Raw genomic sequence first — 22,683 nt, forward strand, 5'->3', positions numbered from 1 at the left:
TGTGCCGTCTAAAATTTCTAATGTTTGCATACAGTGTAAACACTTTGAGGTCACACGAACGGACGCATGTTTCCCAGGCAGAGAAACAGTAAACACCGCCGATGACAAATAACATTCACTCGCACTTCATATTTCATATGTATTTCATGATTCTATTCAGATAATAAATTCATGAAATGCATTTTTTCTTTGATATGTAAATAACGAACACCCCAGGTTGCTACACATTGAGGTATTTTCTCACTTTGCCCAATATTTCATGCATCGTTCTCGAGAGAACAGATCGTCTGGTTATTGATAAAAACCAGATGTTCGCGCGATCCGACGGCTGAGCGAGGTCGTGCAAACCTTAGTAGAAAGGAAGCAGTCGCCGCAGTGTTAATGTTTCTAAAACCAAAGAAAATGGTTCATCTACTTTCGCAAAAAACAAACCTGTCCCTGAACCTCTGTTATTAATGGTACTTCCATAGAGATTGTTGATTGCTTTAAGTTCCTCGGAACTTCCATTTCAAATGACTTAAAATGGCACAGAAACACTGTTAATATCTCCACAAGAGCTCAGGAACGCCTCAAGTTTTTTTGGCGGTTGAAGAAATTGGAACCAGTAAGAATATTATGATTCAATTTTACTGGTGTGTTAACTTTTTCAATCACTATTTGGTTTGGCTCATTATCTCAGCAAGAGAAAGCACAATTAAACAAAATTGTTACTACTGCATCAAGGATTATTGGCACAGATTTACCCTCACTTGACAATATCTATCGGCAGCGTGTGGCTAACATATCATCGATGACAGCACTCATCCAGCTCATGATTTATTTCAATTGCTCCCCTCTGGACGGCGCTATCGGTCCTTTAAAGTGAATACCGCACGTTTTAGCAATAGTTTTTATCCACGTGCTGTTCAAATACTTTCAGATCGCAATTTCTAATTTGCAATTGTACTTTTTTATTACCTGTATCCATAAGATTTATATTCTTTTTTACTCATGCCTCCTTCGTATTACTTGTTTGGTTGTATAGTCAGTTTTTAAAGTGTTTTTTAGTTACATGTAATATCTGATGTTGTGTTGTTTTGTATGACAACAGCAAAGAATTTCCTAATGTACATGAATGTATATAATGAATGGCAATAAAGTTATCTAATCTAATCTAATTAACCTAATTGTTGACTTTCCACATCACACCTGTCATGCTTCTAGACATGAGCAATAAATATTGTAATCTTGACGTTGCAGATTTATTTTAGTCTTAATTATCAGTTTCCTCATTTGCACATGGCACAAAGTCTCAGTCAGGCTATTTAGGAACCTTTCATTCAGTTTACATTTTCTAAATATATGTCACCTTTTATCCAACAATGTTCCTTTGCCATTTTCTTTCAAATATCGAATTCCAATTGTGCATTGACAAACCTGGTGATACCCTTCAAACCAGTCTCTGGGATTTCCTTATATGCCTTGTTTTTGTATACAGTATTTAAGGTGTTAGACTAAGGTGCTTTTCAAGGCATTGTAATTGTCACCCCATATAATTTGAATGGATAATCGGAGAAATAATACATACACTAATTTGAAGGGTATTGTTAAGGCATTACCAATTCATAAATTACAACCGGAAATCATGCAGCGTGTTTGCTAAAGGAAGGAAAAAACCGATTTTCGAAAGGTCAGCAAAATGTTTGTCACGTGACCATTTTGCAAATAATAACTGTGTACTGTGCATGGTACGATTTCCTTATACTTTGCCTTTAGAAAAATATATACTTTATTTGGGTTTAAAGAGGCACTCCCACTTGGTAACATTTTTAAAACACATTTTTTTAATGCCAACGGTCGATATTTGACGTGGCGACTGCGCTCGGATCGCGAGATATCGATAAAAACATGTCATTTCCCGAGCGTATTTTTCACATCCCGAAGTTTTACGATCGTTTCTGATTTTGACCCGAAATCCCCCGAAAGTTTGTTGTTGTGCTGATTGACGATATTCTAGGGAGTCTACAATAAGTTCGAACGACGCAATTAATTTACTTTCCACTGCAAAGACTTTATATACACATTATGCCATTACCAAAGGTAAGTTTTGTAAAACTTCTCCTTAGTTTTTGTCGTTTTCATTATTCTAAATCAGTTGTACTATATTTTTAACCAATACCACATAAACATCAATTTTTACATGTCAAATATTAGCCGCCTCCGATGACTACATTTTGTCGTCTGCCACACAGTAAGCCACACGCGTGGTATGCGTCTATGCATACCACTCAGCGGCCGCTATGTATCAACCGCACGTAACTGTGCTAGTCACCTATGCGAATTCTGGTGGAACCAAACTTTATTTCCGTTTTTTCTCAGAGTCAGTAAGACTCGGCTTTCTCCCAGGGGGCATGACCGATCACCGACGCGAGTGGTACTGTGGCATACAGCAGCGTAAGCGTAGACTCGTACTCCATAGCTTAGCTGACAAGGCCCCACTGCTGAACGTTCGCTGTTCGGAAGCTTAATTTATGAGGGCCACCGGATTTCAAACTTTTACTTTTTTGAGGACATGTTTTTATCGATATCTCGTGATCTGCGCGCAGTCGCCACGTCAAATATCGACCGTTGGCATTAAAAAAGTGCTTTAAAATGTTAAAAAGTGGGAGTGCCACTTTAAGTTTTCTTTAACAGAGAAAATAATAAAAATCTGAAAGTATCTTAGACTATAATCTCTGTACCAGATATCTGCATTTTTTAGCAGATATCTGACCTTAGTGTTAAGTCATCAGTTGATCTACTGTTCCTGCTTAACGGAAGATACACACTCCCAAAATATGTAGAGATAGTAATGTGTTAATTTTCACTAAAAGTATTTAAGGTTTTCTTTGCATTGACAAGGGTTTTTATCTTGACTTTTTGGAATTACCATTTCTCAATAACAGCTCTCTAAATGAATAATAATGCAGTTGTTTAATGCATTTTAATTGATTTCATTTTTGTTTTGCATTCTCGATCTACCGGCATTGAATTCATTTTTGTTTCGCATTCTAGATCTACCGGCATTGACCAAGTGGCGGACAACACAGACAAAAAAAGACAACTTTGCGGGAAAGGTATGTGTTATTGTTGAATGATTGTTAAGTGATCTAATTTAGACCAGCTCAAGTAAAAATTCATTCAGCTAATATAAAATAATCAATGCAATTTTTACTCCATAATTGATACATATCAACGATCGCCATGCGAAGAGGTAGCGCCAGGAAATGACCGGTCTGTCTGGCTGTAATATTTTCGCATAAATTAATGTAATGGCAAGTTAGCCTATGACGTCTGATTATCAAGTACGGTTTCCCTCGGTTGCTGAAAGGAGAAGTTGTCTTACAGATTTTGACCTAGTGTTATGGATTGTGGATGGTGTGATTGCGATTATTTTATGGAGGTGTTAACTGCTGGCCCTAGTTAATTGGTATTAGCTGATAAACAAAGCCTGGTTCTAGATCGATTATACTCTTTTGTCCACTCGCCAGTTCCTTTCCATAATGGCAAGACTTGGATGCTACCCAGAGATTTGTAAATGTAGCGATATCGTCTGAAAAATATAGCAATGCGTGTTTCAACTAATGACCCCAGTACTTGTATTTTTTTTTGCCTGTTTTAGAAATAGCCACGGTACTAAGCCCTCTTACTGATTCTGGCAGTTTGTATGCAGTGTTCTCTTAAAGGGTTCTAGCCTATCGGGACCGATGTCGTTTTTTTTTGCTGATATCTTACCAACCAACCAGATAACCTGTTGGATATCCTATAAAAAAGAAACTGCGTTATGCAAGTTTTTCAAGTCCGTCCTTGTTTCTTTATCTGTACGTAAGTGTCTCTTGTACCAAACAATGTAAGATCACATTGAGTGCAGTCAGTGTTTGGCATTCTAAAAGCTTGCTGTATATTTGAGCCATTGACACTGTGAAAACGCCATTTCTAAAATGTTAATGAGAGATCGACTGATGAAAAACAGACGACGTGGAGCAAAGCGACTGCAAATATTACTACTAACACTGTCGGTGCGGCAGGCTTACGATTAGGTTTTGCATGTGGCTTCTCCGCTAGGTGACTGGTATCGTAAGTTGAGAGGTCGAACCTTGTTGAAACCACCGTATTAGCTGACCACCAGTAAAATTGACTGTTATAGCTACTTATTAATTTGACCGCAGTTTTTTGGGCTGTTTCACCTTTTGTGAGTTGAAATATCTTCCGAGGTGACAATTTTGCCAGCATTAACTGGCGACGACGTAACTGACCTACCCGTGATCCCTGTCCGATTTTCGCCGACGTTTCAATCGTGCCTATCATAACATGAATAATACTTTGAGCCTATTGGTAACCGACCATTGCCGAACAATACCGAAGATCAACCGAGTGACGTTGCAAGAATATTATTATTATTATTATTATCATTATTATTATTATTTTTATTATAATTATCCTTTATTGATCCAATGTAAAAATGGGAATTTGTTGTGGTGTACACAGTCTAAAAACAAATATTCCACAGTAGATAAAATACAAAGAGATCACACAGATTAAAAAGCACAGTTCCAGTAACAGACAGAGCACTTGTCCGATCAACAGCAGTACAATTTAAAATAATCTTAATAGTAGTCATCGATGAGTTTTTCACCTGTTAGAAAATTGGTTTAGAATCCTCACTGCTGAGGGTACAAAAGTATTTCTATACCTGTTTGTGCGGCCAACCTGATGGAATGGTATATGGTACCAGACCTCATTTTAATTAAATTACTATTCAGTGGCTGCGTTTTGTCAGACAACATAGTTGTAGATTTGTTTTTCACTGATACGATTTATCTTAACTTTATTAGAAAAGAGGAAAAACTACCGCCCCGGCAAGAAATACAATAACAAATGATTGACTCAACCGTTGATCTGTAGAACATATGCAAAATTTGTCCGGATACACCAAATCTATGCAACTTACGCAGAAAATACAATCTTTGCTGACATTTACGGTTTAGACATATTCACATGGTCATCCCAAGAAACCATGTTTGTAAGAAGGATCCCAAGATATTTATAACGATTTACTCTTTCAACTCCTCACTTTTGATTTTTAATGGAGGTGGACTGATTATGTTTTTTTACCTGAAATCAATTATCATTCCTTTTGTTTTCTTTACATTCAAAACCAAGTTATTATCATCACACCATGTAACCAATCTGTTCACTTCTTGCTTATAGATTGTGTCCTGATCTGCTGTAATGAGGCTAGCATTAAAAGCCTGTCGTCAGCGAATTTGTAAAGCTTATTATTACTGTCCTCATGTATAGGGGTAAAATCAGATGTTAATATGGTGAATAAAGACGGCTGATATAACCAAGCCTTGAGGCGAGCCGGTATTTGTCAATCGCACATGCGATCGTATCGAATTTACCTTGACAAACTGTGGTCTCCTAACCAAAAAATCTGCAACCCAATGATTAATTGCCTTTTTATTGACATATTTTTCAATTTATGATTAATAAGTTTTGTGAAATAGTATCAACGCACTTGAGAAGTCCACAAATAAAATTCGAACAGCATTGGAAGTATCAAGGTGTTTAGAGGGTATGTAGAAGACAGAGAACTGCATCTTCTGTACTCCTGTGTTGGCGATAAGCAAATTGTAGCTGGTCTTGGTAAGGTAATGTTTGAGAACCAAAGTATTTTAGCAGGATTCTTTCAAGACATTTCATTGGAATTGACGTGACTTCTGACAGGTCGGAAGTTGTATTTCTCTGGCCTTGATACTTTTGGAACAGGAATGATACAGCTTGTTTTCCAGTAGCGAGGGACCGTACGGGTGTCAAGAGACATTGAGAGTTTGGTAAAAACAGGCGCCAACTGGATACAACATTCTTTAAGAAGTTTCCCTGTGATATTGTCGGGACCAGCGGCTTTACGAACTTTAACATTTCTGAACTGTCTACCCACCTCCTCTAATCTTATCACATATTTGCATATTTATCCCCACCTTGGAGACCAAGGTAATGAGTTCATCAGTTAACTTGTGTTTATTGTCGTCCTTATCAAATCGCGCATAAGATTCACTAAGTTCGTCCACGAAATCTCTTTCCTTTGAAACTCTCAACTTATTCGTCAATGGTTTATATCCTGTTATTGTTTGTACTCCACGCCAGGTGTCATGCGCATTATTTGTGTGGAAGTAATTTTCTATTCTGCATTTATATCATATTTATTTCTTTCTTATTTCTTTTTTCAGAAATTTTTTGAACTTCTCTTTGACGTTGTTTATCTCCGTCCCTGAATGCCCCTGTTTAAGCTCTATGATATGTTTTAGACTACCTGTAAACCATGGTTTATTTTTTGAGAAACGTTTACAGTCTTTACCGGTATACATAAATCAATATAACAATTTATGTAATCAGTTATCACCTCCGTTGAACTGTTGCAATCTCCGTCATAAAGCTCATCCCAATTGGTGCAATCCAAAAAAGCACGTAGCCTTTCAATTGAATCAGGTGTCCATTTGTAAAATCGAAACTTCCGTTGGTTTTCTCGTTTCAGTTTTTGTCGATATGATGGCATCATGTGTAGCATACAGTGGTCAGATTTTCCAAGCCAGAAAGTCTTCGAGCATAGTAGGAATAAGCAATGTTAGAAAAGAAGAAATCAAGAGTCTTATTGTTCCGAGTTGGGCGATTTACACACTGATGGTAGTCAGGAAGAACCCTGTTCAACCGGCATTCATTGAAATCGCCGACAATGATAATTGCTGCACCTGGAGAATCAGTTTCTATTGGTCGAATGTGGTCTGCTAAAATTCCACCAGCTGTTCTTACATTTACTTTCGGCTGACAATACGCTAAGCAAATTAAAATCTTTGAAAATTCGAATCAAATCGAACGAATCAATCTGGCAGCCGATTGAAGACAAATTCTCGGGCGACTGGATGTCTATGCGCTTTGGAATATAGTTGTCATGATGTCACCAACCTTGTCAAGATACAGCTACATCTGCATGGCTTAAAAAAGGGGGAAATAAAGAATCGGCAGTTCCGATTCCACATATGTTGAATGGATGACGTCCGATATTTCTGCAAGAAGTTATTGGTCATCACTACAACACTTAATTCGCTCGCATCAATAAGCATGATGTTAGATCTGTCTATTTTTTCCCCAATCAAAACTCTTGTTCTGTAATTCCCGACAAATCATCAATCAGCTTGATATTAGGGCTCTCTTTTTCCGTCAAAAACGCTTGTTCTTGTTCCCGAGGCAATGTTTCGTCTTGAGCTCTGCTCCGGAAATGGTCATGCAAATTGCTCCTGTACTATCTGCTGGAGAGAAAAATCTTAGACGGACCACCATCAGCTTTATTGACTGATGCCGTCGTTTTTAGACGCCTGTGGAATTATGGATCTACTGTTTCAATTTTTCTTGTCAGCGAACCATTGAGTCATGGGTAATGGTCAATCCATTAATACTGATTGATCCATCATAGGATTTTAACCAGTTCTTTAGTCTTCTTGTTCAAGAGAAAGACAAAATGCGAAAAATGGATATCGTCAGGACGTCGACATAATAGTTACCATCTCCACTGATACCTCTAGAGTGATTGGTATATAGGGGTCAGATGGCCAACTCTTCCCGTTTTGGTTCCAAATTATAGCAGTTAATTTGAAACTTAAAAAACTAAGATATATAATTATAAAATAATGGTGTTTCCCTGCTTCAGTATAGTCAGCTCTAATGACGGAAACTCCAATATGATCGATTCCACAACTTGTTTTGTTCGACTGCAGGTCGCGTTCATAGTTTCTTCTAATGCATGAATTCTATCAATTTCTTCTTTGCAGCAGTCAACAGTTATCTTATCATTTGTGCATAAGTTCTTGTCTTCTGCTGTTTCAGCTGATTTGCCAACCTTTGGTTTCACTTATGCAATCGAAGTTTTCCTCAGTAGCTTCTTTCAACTTGTCTATTAACTGCGATCGGAACTAATTTGGAATAATTAGATGTTCATATTTTTCAAATATCTACAAAGTGCTAGGTGCTATATAGCTGAATGTTGCAATATTACAAGAAAAGCAGAAGCGGCTTACATTGCAGATCAAACCGACATTAATTCACCATCCAATTATTCCAAAATAGTTCCAATATATTATTAGGGCACTTTATAAATCTATCCAATTTCAATTTTCGGACAGGAATCGGAAAATCACCTAAAAGTCATCCACACCCTCCAAAAATAGCAAACAAATTCGAGAAACAGGCAAGACAGTATAAAGCACAGTTTATATCAGCAGTAAAAATGTATGTAAAAAGGTAAAACATCGAAATACATAATTCAAATTGTTGTGTCAGTGTACAAATCTATTGTATAACGTTCTAACCTTTTTTCCAAATCAACTTCACATATTAAACATTGCAATTTACAACTTGCAACAATTAAACTGGGTTACATTTGGATATATGTCAATGTAATCGAGTTTCTGTGCATGCTTCGATATGTACACATATAAAAACATCTCCTTAAACAAAAAGTTACAGGACCGTAGGCGCACAATAGGGGATTACTGATGAAGCAGCCTTTTGCATACATTGGGTAGGAGTTTAAGAATTCTCATGTAAACCATGGTTTATCAGGGGTAAACAGTATCTGTTACACACAAGGGGGATTTGGAGCATTCGATCATCACCTTTCTACATATTCAAATCGCGTTCTCGTTGGCTTGGAGAACCATAAATACCCTCAATTGTTGCATCTGCCTAATAGTCAGTGCGAATACTGAAATACATAAATACAAATACATTGGAAATACAGCTTTTATAATACTGCATGATGATGACAGTATTATATCCAGCTCAGTTGCTAAATTGAATGACTGAAATTTAAACAACATTTGGCCTTACTATTAGGCAACATCGACAGCCTACCACGAGTTGTCAGACTTTGCCGAGATGACCCGACGGCACAGAAGTGTCGGCGAGTATCTTCGCCCCGGGATGACTTCATTTTGGTGACATCATGGAATTGACATCCATGGTAACATGTACGTTGCGAGTATAGACATTAGGCAAAAAAAGAAGAACTAAAAGTTGTGTCGTTCATGTCGTTGAAACTATAATTATTTTGGAAGTGGATGGCAAAGTCAAACTTCGGTAACTAGTTTTCATGTCGCTGTGACGCAAGAAGCCCACCTAAAACCTCTGACCCGGATGGAAGTTGTCTATGGTCGACCATTGTTTAGACATCTTTCAATAAGTCGAGCAAAATCAGCAACTGCTCGTTTGCAACAATATTGGTGAAAAAAAGGGTCAATAGATAGCGATAATATCCCTTTAAAAGCGGAGCCAGCTCGGTCAATTTTAGCACAGAATGTCTCCATGTAAATAGTAGTCTTCCAGTAACTAAAGACTGACGGTAGCCAGCTTCACTTGGACACCCCGACCATTCGACAGGAGTTTTTCACTCTCTAGTTTGTCGGCCACTTGATTCCTTACCTTCCAACAAGGGAATTCTCATTTCACGTCTTTGATACATGTTAACGCACGTTTTATGGCGAATTGTAATTTTAGGTATGTTCAAGAACATGTTAACTATCACTTGGAGTGTTGAGCAGCAACTAGCCAAACCGAGGTACGCCAACGAGGCTTTCATTGTTGTCTACCAGCAAGCATTATCGCCTATGCTATTTCATCTCATAACTGCTTTAACTTTGTATCATTTCAACCCACTCTGATTGTTTGACTGATGATTGACTGCTCACACAAACAGCTTGGCGGTCAAAATGATCAGGGTGTTAGTAGAAATAATTCTGGCTGGACGCGCGTTGCTCAGTAATTGGACGATGTCGTTACCTACTGTGGTCCTTAGGTGTCGCGCGTGTTACTTTTGATTTTAGCCTAAAATAAGTTTCCCGAAACTTTCATTCAAAAACGCTGGCAGGTTGCATTGAGGACGCCCAAAATCGATGAGATTAAGAAAGTTCACAAGTAACTTTTGAAATGCGTAAAAAAGTTAGTGTAAGTTAGGGTCGGGTTGTAGAAAAAAAACACTTAGGCTTATCATGCAAACTTTTGAAAACAACTGTTCCTGATTTTGTTGGTCAATGAACCATTAAATACCTGCTTTCAGTAAGTTGCGACGGAACGATGACCGATGTTTTACAGGACGAACAGGATAAAAATTGTGAATGACTGTAAGCCGGTACGACTGACGTTTCGAACACTAACCTTTCATGAATGAAGTGAATTATCACCCCAAAATATCCTTGAATGAATAGAATAGCTGCCATGAATACATGTTCTATTGAAATTGTCGCTAATTTATTGATCAATTTATCAACTTGACAATCATATGTAGAACGACAGTCGCTCAATACAAAACTTCGTGAACAACGCAAAGCATTTCTTCGCAAGCGCTGATCACCCTGTTGTGAATGTAGAATACAATAGAGCAAAGAGTATATCTGGTACTTATGTGTAAATATAGTTCTCACCTCTTGACACCCTCATGTTTCGCGATGGAATCTGTAATTGCATGATCTGAATTTCATGCCAATGTAAGCAAACCAGCACTATTGCTGGGGAGCTGTGATATAATTAACAAAATATATACCGCAACCTCAAAGACATATACGTAGAGATGAAATAAGCAATTATCATACAGGAGATGATGTACCTTTATCAAAGTCAAAATGCTGGCAATAATGCATGACGCATGAGGATGGTCCAGTGTTCAAGGATTCATCCACATTCTCACTACGTGCAAGACGAAAATTGGTAGAAATCATAGTCTAAGCTGACTTTGACCCAAGTGTAGGATTTAAAAGGAACCCCAACTTATTGAAAATACACATAGGGCTCCTGTGCAACTGAGAGCTTCCTGAAAAATCCACTGGGTGGATAATACTGGCACGTATTTTATAACATGTATTTCCGGGTAGAGTTTCTAGATACTTCGGCACCTAGTCGTTTGGCCTCTCTATTTCCGACCACAAGTTGTTTCGTGTCGGCTTCTCAATTTCCTACCGTATGTCGTTTCAGCACAGCAACCCTCTATTTATCACAGGCTACCTCGGGGAACTGCATACCAAAGCCTCAGATTTAAGTTGTTAAAACTACGGCTCTAAAAAGTACAGTGTCAACATTCGCATGCTCTAACTTTCAGGGAACATGGGTAAGAAACCGTAATAAAAATATTCACATCATATTCAAATCTGTGACACAAGTTTATCGATAGCACTAGCCATCGATACGTCAAAAACTTGAAAGTGAACCCAGTCCCGAAACAACACTTCAAATGTCACACAAAAATCAAAATGCGTGTAAAAGTAAAGGTAAGAAGGCAAAGGTCAAGCTTACGAATATGACTAGTCAGTCATTTACTAATTAGTGTGACCCCCCAAAAAAACAAAGCAAAAACAAAAAAAACGTAATAGGGATGCCGAAACGTCTTGGGTCGCAGTGCCTAAATTACTTGGGGCCGGAAATTGAGGATGTCGTAATGACTTGGGCTGAAACGACTTTATGGTTTAAATTCATCTGTATCAATTCCTAGATTTTGGATATATTTCAATGCCTTGATTTGACCATATGTGTTTGCCTTAATTTATCATGAATATTAAAGCCCCTCAAAAAAACCCGAGTGAACCGTTTGGCTACATGGCTGGATGGTTCCCTTCAACAAACAGTTGCCGAAAGAAATGAGAAAAAAGTACGATTACATTGTGTCGGAGATATTCAAGTATGCGTCCATACTGGTGGCGTTGCCGATACACAGTGACATGCACATGCATCATACCACCTGGCAAATTGATGTGCACTTGGATCAGTGCAGTCAGTTTGTTAGCCAATGAGAAAGCTGTATTATATTATGCTATTGTGTCAGAATTTCAATTCCTAATGACACCAGGTGTTTTAAGGCGCAATGCAATTGATCATTCTGATAGCACCGCACAACTAGGTCATGTTATTTTTCAAATTTCCTCTTTTTCATGGTATAAGTGGGTTATTGTACAGGTTCTCGTGTGTTTACAATTCTAAGCCTTACAGCTTTAGCTGGCAAGTTGTAAACCGCACTCGGCCTTCGGCCTCGTGTGGCTCACAACATGGCAACTAAAGCCATGAGGTTTAGAATTGTAAACCCACTCCAACCCGTACAATTACTTATACAAAATGGTCAAATGTGAATTTGAATATAGGGTGCAGGGTGTTGTACTCCCGAAAATATTAGAAGTTCACAGTCTATTCCCGTGTAAATAGTGAAAATTGCTTCTCTGAAATGTTTCAGTATGAATATTTGATCCGAGTGGAGATTTAATATTACTTTCTCCATTTCATGGAAACTGATGTCAGTTTTTTGGGGTTTTTTCTCGTGAGGCTGGTGAGCCAATTCTGCCTCCCCAGATTTGTTTTTAGTTTCTTCATTGAACTCAAATATATGGCCTTGAGAATAATCGAAAGAGTGGCTTTCATGCAGGTTTTTTGTATGTGTTTTGACATTATTTTCTTCACTGGTGGTATTTTTAGAGGCCACCGCCACGATCACTGCATTTGTGACTTCTTTTTGTGGCATTTTTGTGTACTTTTATACTACGAACACAATTGGAACTATTTTGTGATTATAAGATGAACAGTAAAAGTCACAGAATATGCTCTCTAAGAGAGGGTTTACTCAAAGCATTTAGTAATTATCAATTTTTCTAGTGAAAATATCAAAACTGTAATTATCGAATTAAATGTTAAAGTAGTATAAAAAAATTGTAGTATTTAAAGCCATCTGCTTTTCAAAAATTGTAAATTTATCCTTTTTGACAATTTTTAAGGATATTCATCTCATTGATACACACTCTTGAAAATGTCAAGAATAAAGGTCAAAACTTGATGATTGCTGTATTGTTTAGAGGACCTGGATGCATTTGAAGGTTTCGGGATCATATCTGATTGGTTCTTTACTATTTCAAAGTGCCTCTCTAGGCCAGTCCTTAAAACAATGTTTAGGGGTCATATCTAAGTGGTCCCTGAAAAAGATTAAAGGACACATCATGGTGGACCCCTGAACGTTTCAAGGTCACATTAGGATGGTCCTTGAAGATCCAGGGACACCTCAGGTTGGTCCCTGAAGTTTCAAGGACTCGTCCTGGCGGTCCTTGAAAGTTTCAAGGTCACATAGAGTGAGTCTCGAAAGATTCAGGGACACCTCAATTGGTCCCTGAAAGATTCAAGGACTCATAGTCTTAGTCATGTTCACGCTACGATCACAGTTGCTGACATCATTGTCGAGATCGGGAACAGCACTGTCACTCCACAAAGGACTGTGGTAACAGACATCAAATTCATCGGCGATATCCAGTATTCCGTTGCTTTCCATGTAGTCCTGTCATTAAATAATTGGGGTAATGGACGTCCTACATTCAGAATCAGTAACCTTTCCCGACGAAGGAATTAGTGCAGTGGACAAAATTCATTCGAACGTCGCGCCGTTTACACACTCGACTTGAAACAATGCAGAGTCTCACAACAATGTGACCCGTGACCTTTACTATGTTAATTAGCAAGGACCATATTAGTTGGTGTACGATTCGGTGTCTCGCTTAACGAGAAAAATATCATTGACTACATCTCCAAATTAATCATGAAGACTGTTACATACAACCACAGTATTTTAAATGATGGGAAAACTTTACAGCATAAAAGAGCAACATGTACCTTACCCGGGACCTTACACAATCGCGCGATGCGCCCTAGGTGTCCCTGTAGGTTAAAATGGAATATGCCATCATGAAATGATTGTTTGCAAATTGTTTACTGTGAAGACCAGCGCCCGTCGGCCAGCGCACAGTGCAGCATACTTCAACAAGCGAAAATTACCATTAATCGTCAAGACTGCTCGTCTAAATCGACTGAAGGTTCAGCCACTGCCCAGTTCATCACATTTATGCCAGGGAGAACATGCCTTGTAGATCTCGTCGCGTGATAATACGCAAAGACGTGTTTCGGCGCCTGGCCGACCAGTCACACATCGGAGCCATGAGGACGCGGGGTTAAGCCATTACATAATATATGATGCTGTAGTTGCTGCAGGAAGTTGGACCAAATCTTTTCAGTGATTCCTCTGCCTGTCAGCTTTACCAAGTAATGCTTGTGAATGTACAAGCTGACGAGCGAAGGTCACATCAGGATAGTCCTTGAAAGATTCAGGGTCTCATCTGGTGGTCCCTGAAAGTTTCAAGGACTCATCTGGGTGGTCCCTGAAAGTTTCAAGGTCACACCAGGATAGTCCTTGAAAGATTCAGGGTCACATCTGGTGGTCCCTGAAAGTTCAAGGACTCATCTGGGTGGTCCCTGAAAGTTTCAATGTCACATCAGGATAGTCCTTGAAAGATTCAGAGTCACATCGGGTGGTCCCAAAAGTTTCAAGGACTCATCTGGGTGGTCCCTGAAAGTTTCAAGGTCAAGTCAGTGTGGTCTCTAAAAAGATTTAGGGTCTCCTCGGAGTGGTCCCTGAAAGCTGCAAAGATATCTCTGTACAGTCCCTGAAAATGCCAGACAAAACTTTGGTTCCTGCATTAATATTTTAAGGTTTCAACAGACAGATGATATTGATTACATTTCTTTGCATCTACCAAAATAGTTCATTTTGATAGAAGGGCTGAAATAGTTCAGTGATTTTGTAAAATTTTCCAGTATTAATTAGTGCACTCACAAGAAAAGGGTAGTTTAATCAAATTTACTAGGTCTCATTTCCTTGTATATGAAATAAATAAATGTGACAAGACATTTTCTTAACATCTACCAAATCATTTGAAAGAGAGATCACCAACAAAACATACACTACAGCAGAACTGATTTGGGTAGAGGTAAAAGGCCACTTTCCCATCGAAAATTTAAAATTTTATCATGCATCGTTTGGTGAGAATAGTAAATGCCTACAAATCAACCTTGGAAAGGAATTTGTATTTTGACTTAAACCTAAACAAAATTGACAAATCAGTTACATTTAATGGGTTCTCCTTTCCTGAGCGTGCGAAAAGCTAGACAAAAATGTAAATTTGTTAGAGATGTATTTGATGATTGTGCAATTATCAATAATTTATGAAATTTGCCCCGCCTTCACACAAAACACTGTTAGATTGATGATTTTTAAAAAGATTATAACAAAATGCTCAAGATCTTATAATCACAAAATAGTTCCAATTGTGTTTACGTCTTATGTTATCAGAATAGGGTAACTGGTATTTATTTATTTTAGTTGTAAAGAAGCTTTTTGTGTCCGTGACGTTTGTAAATTGTCTTTGGACTGTTGTTTTTATGAAACAGTCTAGAAATTCTGAGATTTGGTTGTTGGCTTGATAAGGCATCCGATAAAGATTGTATCTTCTATTTGGGTTTGTGTATTTGGTAAAATATACACTTGGCAAAATGCTCGATATACGTCAAGTATATTTATATATATTGATGTATATGGAACACAAAATTAGTTGTATACGTTATGTATATCTTTGTATATATTGAACATATCAATACCCTTACATACGTAGTGTATACCAGCAGAACAACTGTATACGTAATGAAGATTTGCACTCCAAGTGTACACTGTACTGGTGCATTTATTAGTATACCTACATGTACACTTAAACGGTGTGCGGGGTATAAAAGGCCCCTAACTTATTGAAAATCATAATGGCGCTTGAGTGACAATGGCAATAGCTAGGTAGACCGCTCCGTGAAAATCGGCCTAAACGATTCTCAAACATATATTTTTGGCATACCATGAACATAGACTGTTCATAAACACCTAGGCCATACAGGTATCTGCAAAGTTTCACAAAGTTTTTTAAAACTACGACGATTAGGGGAAAAATCGCTTTCTGAACAAAGGGAATGGCCCTCAGGAGACAGTCGTTCCATGATTCAAACAATTGTCAATCATTCGGTGACGCGCAGAGGCGTAAACTGGTCAAACATTTGCTGTGCATACGAGAACAATTACGATGTAAACAAACTATATGTAAACTTAGACTTATATCAGCGGGCGAAGGATGAAAACTTTGTGTTGCCATCAACTCTTTTGCTAGCGTTTATGGTGCAATGACATCACGAAAGTGAACCATTTTCAGACGTGACTTAGCAAGAGGACTAGTCAGTAAGCTTACCCGTAGTACGATGTTTTCTAGCGAAAAGCGCGTAAGCAGAGTCCGTAGTTTGCACTGAGAATGGCATCGAAAATAACCATCAAAACATGGCGGTAGCCTCCATGATCAATTTAATTATTGTCAGTCGAAGAGATCCACGTTTTTAACAACTTCCCCCTTCCAAATCTACGGCCGAACGTGACGGTACTGAACAGTTGTTTTGGATATATATGCTGGCCCCGAAAACGGCCGTATGTACACGTGTTTTTACACGTGGAAATGACATGTCGTGTTCGGAGGGCTGGTACTAGTAAGGTTTTGACATACCGATTATCCAGTTACATTTGGACTTCTGTGAGAGATTTGAACATTAAACATTCAATCTTTCAGTTCAAGTTGACAAGTAAGCGCCTTCCGTTTTAAAGCTAAGCCATCACCCAATCTTGTAAACGCTTTAGGATACGCGTGTCTGAGGACAGCTCATTGATTCCGCGCTACATCGTAATAATATTTCGGCAAAAGCTGGACTTTAATTCCTTCAATAACCATGGAGGTAGAAAGAAAGACGGAGAGGAACCCAGTCTGTCATTGATTCCAGTCGAAGGTTAACAAACGTTTCGAGCAAAACTTGCAATTGCTCCGAAAATAAACATAACTCGTGATAATTTTTCGATATCACCCGCCCGCCAAGCAACCGAGCAACTGACCGCGATCGCTATTACAAATATCGTGATACACGAGATTCAAGGAAGTCTCGACCCTTCCGTGAATTTCCTTTATTTTTTGCGATCGGTCATGACGTCGCCGTTTACCTATTTCCTACCATTTTCCTGACGTGTTCCTTTTCCTTCCTAGTTTTTTCTTTCTTTCTTTTTTCTTTCGAGTATTGCCATGGCATAACTGAAACGAACCGGGAAACGAAGGCTGCGTGTACGTACCCAAGCCTGAGTGTGATTTGAGAGCAAACAGATTACGCAGATAATGCGAACGATCGCAACCGTTGCCAACAGACTCATTATGCAGAAGCCATGCCCCAAAACGCCCACCCAAACTTGGCACTAATCCTGATCCCGGTCCATTTCGAGCCGGGCTTTAAGTATTTGACAAATGTAGACAAACAGTATATGTGTATATTGTTGTATACCAAGAATTTTACCTCGTGGTACCATCGTGGTGTGCATATTTTTTGGATGTTGATGGAGGAAGCTGTAAGTTGCCTCCTCAATGATTTTCTTGTCGCACATGTTTTCAAGTTTTTTTTCCCATGTCCACCGCATGGTTATTTTCGGCCTGTGTTGCTTTAAAGTAATAGTGTAGATTTTAAACTCTCTTTTACTTTCCTTAATGTTATCTATTAAAGCCTGTGCTTCATTTTTTGATTAAACAATTGTTAACTTTTGATTTGAAAGGTTTTTGATGAATCTGAGGTTCTTACTCAGTTCTTGTTTTTGTTTAACCTTCCATTTGTTTTTGCGGCGTCTGTGTACTTTTTTGACATTTCCGTTTTTTTGCTTTCTTTGTTTAAGAAGCTTTTTTTTCGTTTGTTGAATGTTCTGTTTGTTGTTTATGTCTTTGTGTGATGAGGTGCAGGATACATGGATTAGTTACAACGGTAGCTCTCTTTTTGGAGGATGTGGTGACCTTTATATGAGGCCGTTTTGTTTTGTATTTTAAGAGAAGAGAAGATTATTTTTTCTTGCCTTTGAAAACTAGCTTACTTTTTTACAGATTACATGAATTTTGTTGAAAAGCTCCTTTCCTTTTGTTTTTCGCCTGGTTTTGTCATTTTGTCAATGTTTTCGCTATACTTCATTGACAAACATAAGAGTAATGACGTAACAACCAAACTTATCTAAGCAACAGTCGTAAAAGCATCCTAATCAGACAATACTTGACAAGAATCTGGAAAATAGGGCAATTAAACTCTGACCACAATTTTTCCAGAAAAACCCTTCACAGAATACAAAAGGAATAAAAACATGAAATACATCTCTTTAGCAAAAATCAAACATGAGGACAGTTTAAACAAACGGTCTGAACAACAAACCACTCAACAGTCAGACCACAACATAACGATTCTAGCATCTCTCTTTGATGAACAATGGCTACCATCAAACTAAATACGCGGGGATACAAAACCATTCGAGCGACTGATGAAGGGACCCAACTTTGGCCCTGCAACACCATTAAGACGAATCACATAAATATAAAACCATTTTCACAGGGAACCGATCACATGACGAGGGTTAAACCACTATCGATTCACCGGTGTCTTACCGTTATCATGAAACAGCATTGATCTACTCACCATACCATATCACTAAGAAAGGTAGAAACAATGCGTGAAGTTGCCTTCATTTCCTGTTTCCATACTGTATCTGCTTTCCGAGGGAAGGGAAATAAATCTACAGGGTACAAACGGAATGTCTTTGAGGATATAGTCTGACACCTTAAGAACACACACTCAATAACCAGTATCAGTCAATGATGAGGGCCTTGCATTTAGAAAGTTTATTAAATATATGTATGGTATTGATAGATCAACATAAGCTATACATATGAATGATGCAAGATTGGACCTTTTTGAAAGCAGCAACGATAATACAATTTAATTCCTCCAATTCAGTTGACACTCATACAACATGCCAAACGTGATGCATATCAGGCAGGTCATATATGGGGACAGGAAATATAGTGTAATTTGCCAAAAGACGTACAACAAGAGACGAGGGAGGGAATAACAAGGTAACACTTTGGTGCGTCTATCGACATAATGTGACCTATATAATAGAGAATGTGTTATCACAGTGGCCTGATTAGCACAATACCGTTCTTTGAAGTTGTTCTGCCTAAATTAATATCACGTCAATGACAAATAAAGTGTCAGTAATTGGTTAGAAAACGTACACAACACGTTTTTTGAAAGTTGGCAATGGTTTCACGAGTGCTAGTTCAATAATAAATTTTGTATGTTTTCCATTAAAAGATGAACGGGAATTACAATTATACCTTAAAACCTGAAACAACAGTCCTTGGCACGTAAAAACATAAATTTGACACTAAATTCACTAAAATCTGTCATGAATTCTGCATTTTATACGTTAAATATAGTATATGGATTTGTTTTAGAGTCATATTTGAAAATCGCCACCATACGGCCGTCATCTAAGATGAACAAAATTACAAAATATGTATTTAAACCTGCATGAACAGTCTCGGGCATGTAACGAACATAAGACTTTAGACAAAACCGCTTTAAACGGTAATAAACTGTTTTTATGACATAAATAGGGTATACAGATATCCTCGGAAGTCCACGGTAGCCATGCAGCTGCCTTCTTGGATAAAGAAATATAAACAATATACCTTTTAAACATGCAAAAGTAGTATCGGGCAAATAAACATACAAATTGACACAGAAACCATTCAAGCGTACAATAACACAGCAGTTTATTGTAGTTTAAATGGGTGGAGACGAGGTTGAACTTTGGAGTTTATAGCCGCCATCTTGCCTTTTGAGACCAGCTTTGTACCGTACCTCGCCTTGCACTGTGCTTGTCGATTGTTCAGAAATTGTGTGCAAACAAGCTAACAATGCAATCGACGGAAGGCGGGGAATTGCTTTTGTGGAGTGGTGTGAATCAGCCGGCCTATCGAGAAAAAGCATCAGAAAGCTAACGGACGAAGCAGTGACGTCGAAGACAACGCTGGAATGCTTGAGTGAAAAGACATTGACGACCTCGGTCTCCCAATCGGTCAACGTAGCCTACTTCGCCGAGCACGTCACCAATTGTCGGAAGCAAACATTCAGTCTCAGAGACCGATACATCTGGAAACGACGATGTGTCAGAGGCAAAACGTGTGACAACCAAAGACCTCACAAACCTGAAGGAATTAAACGAACTGCTCCAGTCAATGGGAGACGACGCTTTGCAAAACGTTCATAGAGCCAAAACCATCGACTAAGGGCCGAAACTCACAGAAAGGTGGGCAAAAATCTTCAAAACCTCTTCTCATCCCGACTATGTAACACGAAGAAGGGTTCATTTGATTCCACTGATGAAACTGAATTGTAACAGAGGAGAGATACGAAATTGGTCATGCGTACTTCAAGCAACGTCCCAAACCAGACCAGGTAACATTAGCGCAATGGGTGTCAGCTAACGCTAGAATTTTGAAGGTGCTGATAACACGTGGGGCATCGCAAGAGGATATCTCCGATTATCTTGACCACACAATAAACATTGGCGACTATATTCAGTCATTTGCTACCCCGTCTGTGATGACGTACGACCATGAATACCTGCAGAAAAACAGGCCACCTGTGAAATCAAATGGGGCTCTTTTGACCTTCACCTATCACTCTACCATTTAGAGAAACGCCAGACACCATTGCAAAAAGGCAAGGTACCCAGTAAATTGCGCAGCCTCGACGCCAGAGGAAAGAATATGTTTTGATTTTCCAAACGCAAATGGTTGTAATCGCACCTCTTGCCGCTATGCACATGTGTGTATTGAGGAAGGCTGTCAGAAAGATCACCCTCAGTATCGACATAGGCAGCAACTGCTCACAAGGCTTCAAATGCGCAAGCCTAGGACACAATCACTAGCCCCTCTGACGGACTGTTTAGGGAGCATTCGTTTTTACAGGGGGGGGGGGGGTCGGGGTGGAAATCGGGGGGGGGGGTTGACTTTTACAAAACCGTTTTTAGGGGGGTTAAATTTTACAATCAATGATTGAAGGGGGGGTCAAATTTTACAAAGGTTTGTATTGAGTTATGGAAAAAAAATTGACTTTGGAATTTCACCGAAATGTTGCTTGTGTAACCGATGTTTCGAGACGGCAGAATAATAACCGACCGAAGCTCAGCCAAATTTATTTCTCTAGCAGGGCCAACAAGTCCGAGACTGGCGTTAACCTCTCTAGAGCAGCAACAGAGCATGTAGCCCTGAGTACAGGTCTGTGTGTTCCTGGCGTATATCGGCCTCCACCACAGCCCTGCAACGGTCTGTGGAGATAACTGGGGTCTCTGCAGCGAGATTCAAAATGGGGATCTCCATGGGTAAACAACTTGTCGAGTATGTTATGTTTCAGAAAATGAGTTCGGTAATCGCATCTTTTCTGGGATTGGTTAGGAGGTAAAGGTAGGCAGGGAAAGGATTTTGCCCCAATAGAGCAGAATTTCGGCCAAAAAGACTGTTTCTTCATTGCGGTCCAGATCCAGGCCGCAGAGACCTCAGTTCTCTTCATAGACCATTGCAGGGCTGTGGTAGAGGCCATATAATGCTGGGAACACACGTGCACACACCTGTACGCAGGGCTACACAGCATGGGGCATGAAATGAGGAACAACACACAGTCATATAATGTAACAACAACTTCTGTATATTACTATATTGTGTCAAATATCGGGGTCTACATATAAATAGTAAAACCGTACTTCAAAACTATAAATATTACTCCATGGTAACAATAACCGTACGATCGACCTCCCGACGGCAGGAGTCGAACACACTTTCAGAACAAAAACTCTGTTCAAACCCTTTCTAAATGCTTAACAATTTCTATGGAAAACTTAACGTTACCGCAGAGGTACCTCAGACTTGACCACGCGGCTGGGAAACACAAATAGTTCACACGCGACTTTAACTAATGTTCGATGATGAGCACAATTGTAAGTCCCGTGTAATGTCGCACATGAAAGTCGGCGACAACACACGCAATTCACTGCTAAGCAGCGTCCATTTCAGCTACCACGGAGCGAGCCATCTTAGATCTTTGTTTACTTCCGGTCGTGGGACATGCCGAACTAATCTGAAGTCTTCCTCTGCTAACTCGCGCATCGACAAAAGTTCAGTGGAACAATCATAAATAATGTTCTCATGACAATCTCAGACATCTGACTGAACTCATAAACGGAATAAAGTTCACAGTTAACACACAATTTGCTGCAGAAAGATCAGCTTTCAACTTGTGGTGATACTATCATCTCAGCGTGCCGTGTACAGAAGTTGGATAGTGACATTGCTGCATGACTAAAGGAGCAGCTATGCGGAATCTACAAAGCACACATACAGCTACCAAACGTCTAGCCTATCTCCGCTTCTTTGTGTATTTTGGAATCCTTCCATTATCATTGTCATTACCATGTTACTGTCTTTCGCTACGCTGTCTTCTTGGCCAGGACTTTAAAGCCGTCCAGCATCCAGGATACTCATGTTTATTCGCTTGATGCATGCAAAGGTGGGTGCACCAACCCTTGGAAACAACATGCTTATTAGAAAAAGTCAACGATTGCATCGCTCGCACTCATGGGGAATCCCCCAGCAAAAGTACCAATCACCCACACGTCCTGCACGATATCCATCCTCATCTGGGACCCTCACCCATCCCAATTAACGCAAACCTTTTGGAGTGCTTGTCTCATCGCATTTTTCACCTTTGCAGGAACGGCACTCTACTCAGTGCAATACATAGACTACCCTCGTCAGACAAGTACTTGCGCAGAGATGGTTTTGCAATTTCTGGTTCTGTTGCTCATTTAACTATTTG

General features: G+C 39.1%; 1 long non-coding RNA gene across 1 annotated transcript in view; it reads left to right on the top strand.

Moving 5' to 3' along the window:
• The window catches only part of LOC139130401 (uncharacterized), a 97,290-nt gene that overhangs the window by 38,154 nt on the left and 36,453 nt on the right, over positions 1–22,683 (top strand). Inside the window, exon 2 of the long non-coding RNA XR_011551842.1 lies at positions 3,034–3,095. This is a non-coding gene — a long non-coding RNA (uncharacterized lncRNA). The remainder of the gene's footprint in view (positions 1–3,033; positions 3,096–22,683) is intronic.

The sequence above is a fragment of the Ptychodera flava genome, chromosome 4, assembly GCF_041260155.1.
Source record: "Ptychodera flava strain L36383 chromosome 4, AS_Pfla_20210202, whole genome shotgun sequence".
Taxonomy (NCBI): domain Eukaryota; kingdom Metazoa; phylum Hemichordata; class Enteropneusta; family Ptychoderidae; genus Ptychodera; species Ptychodera flava.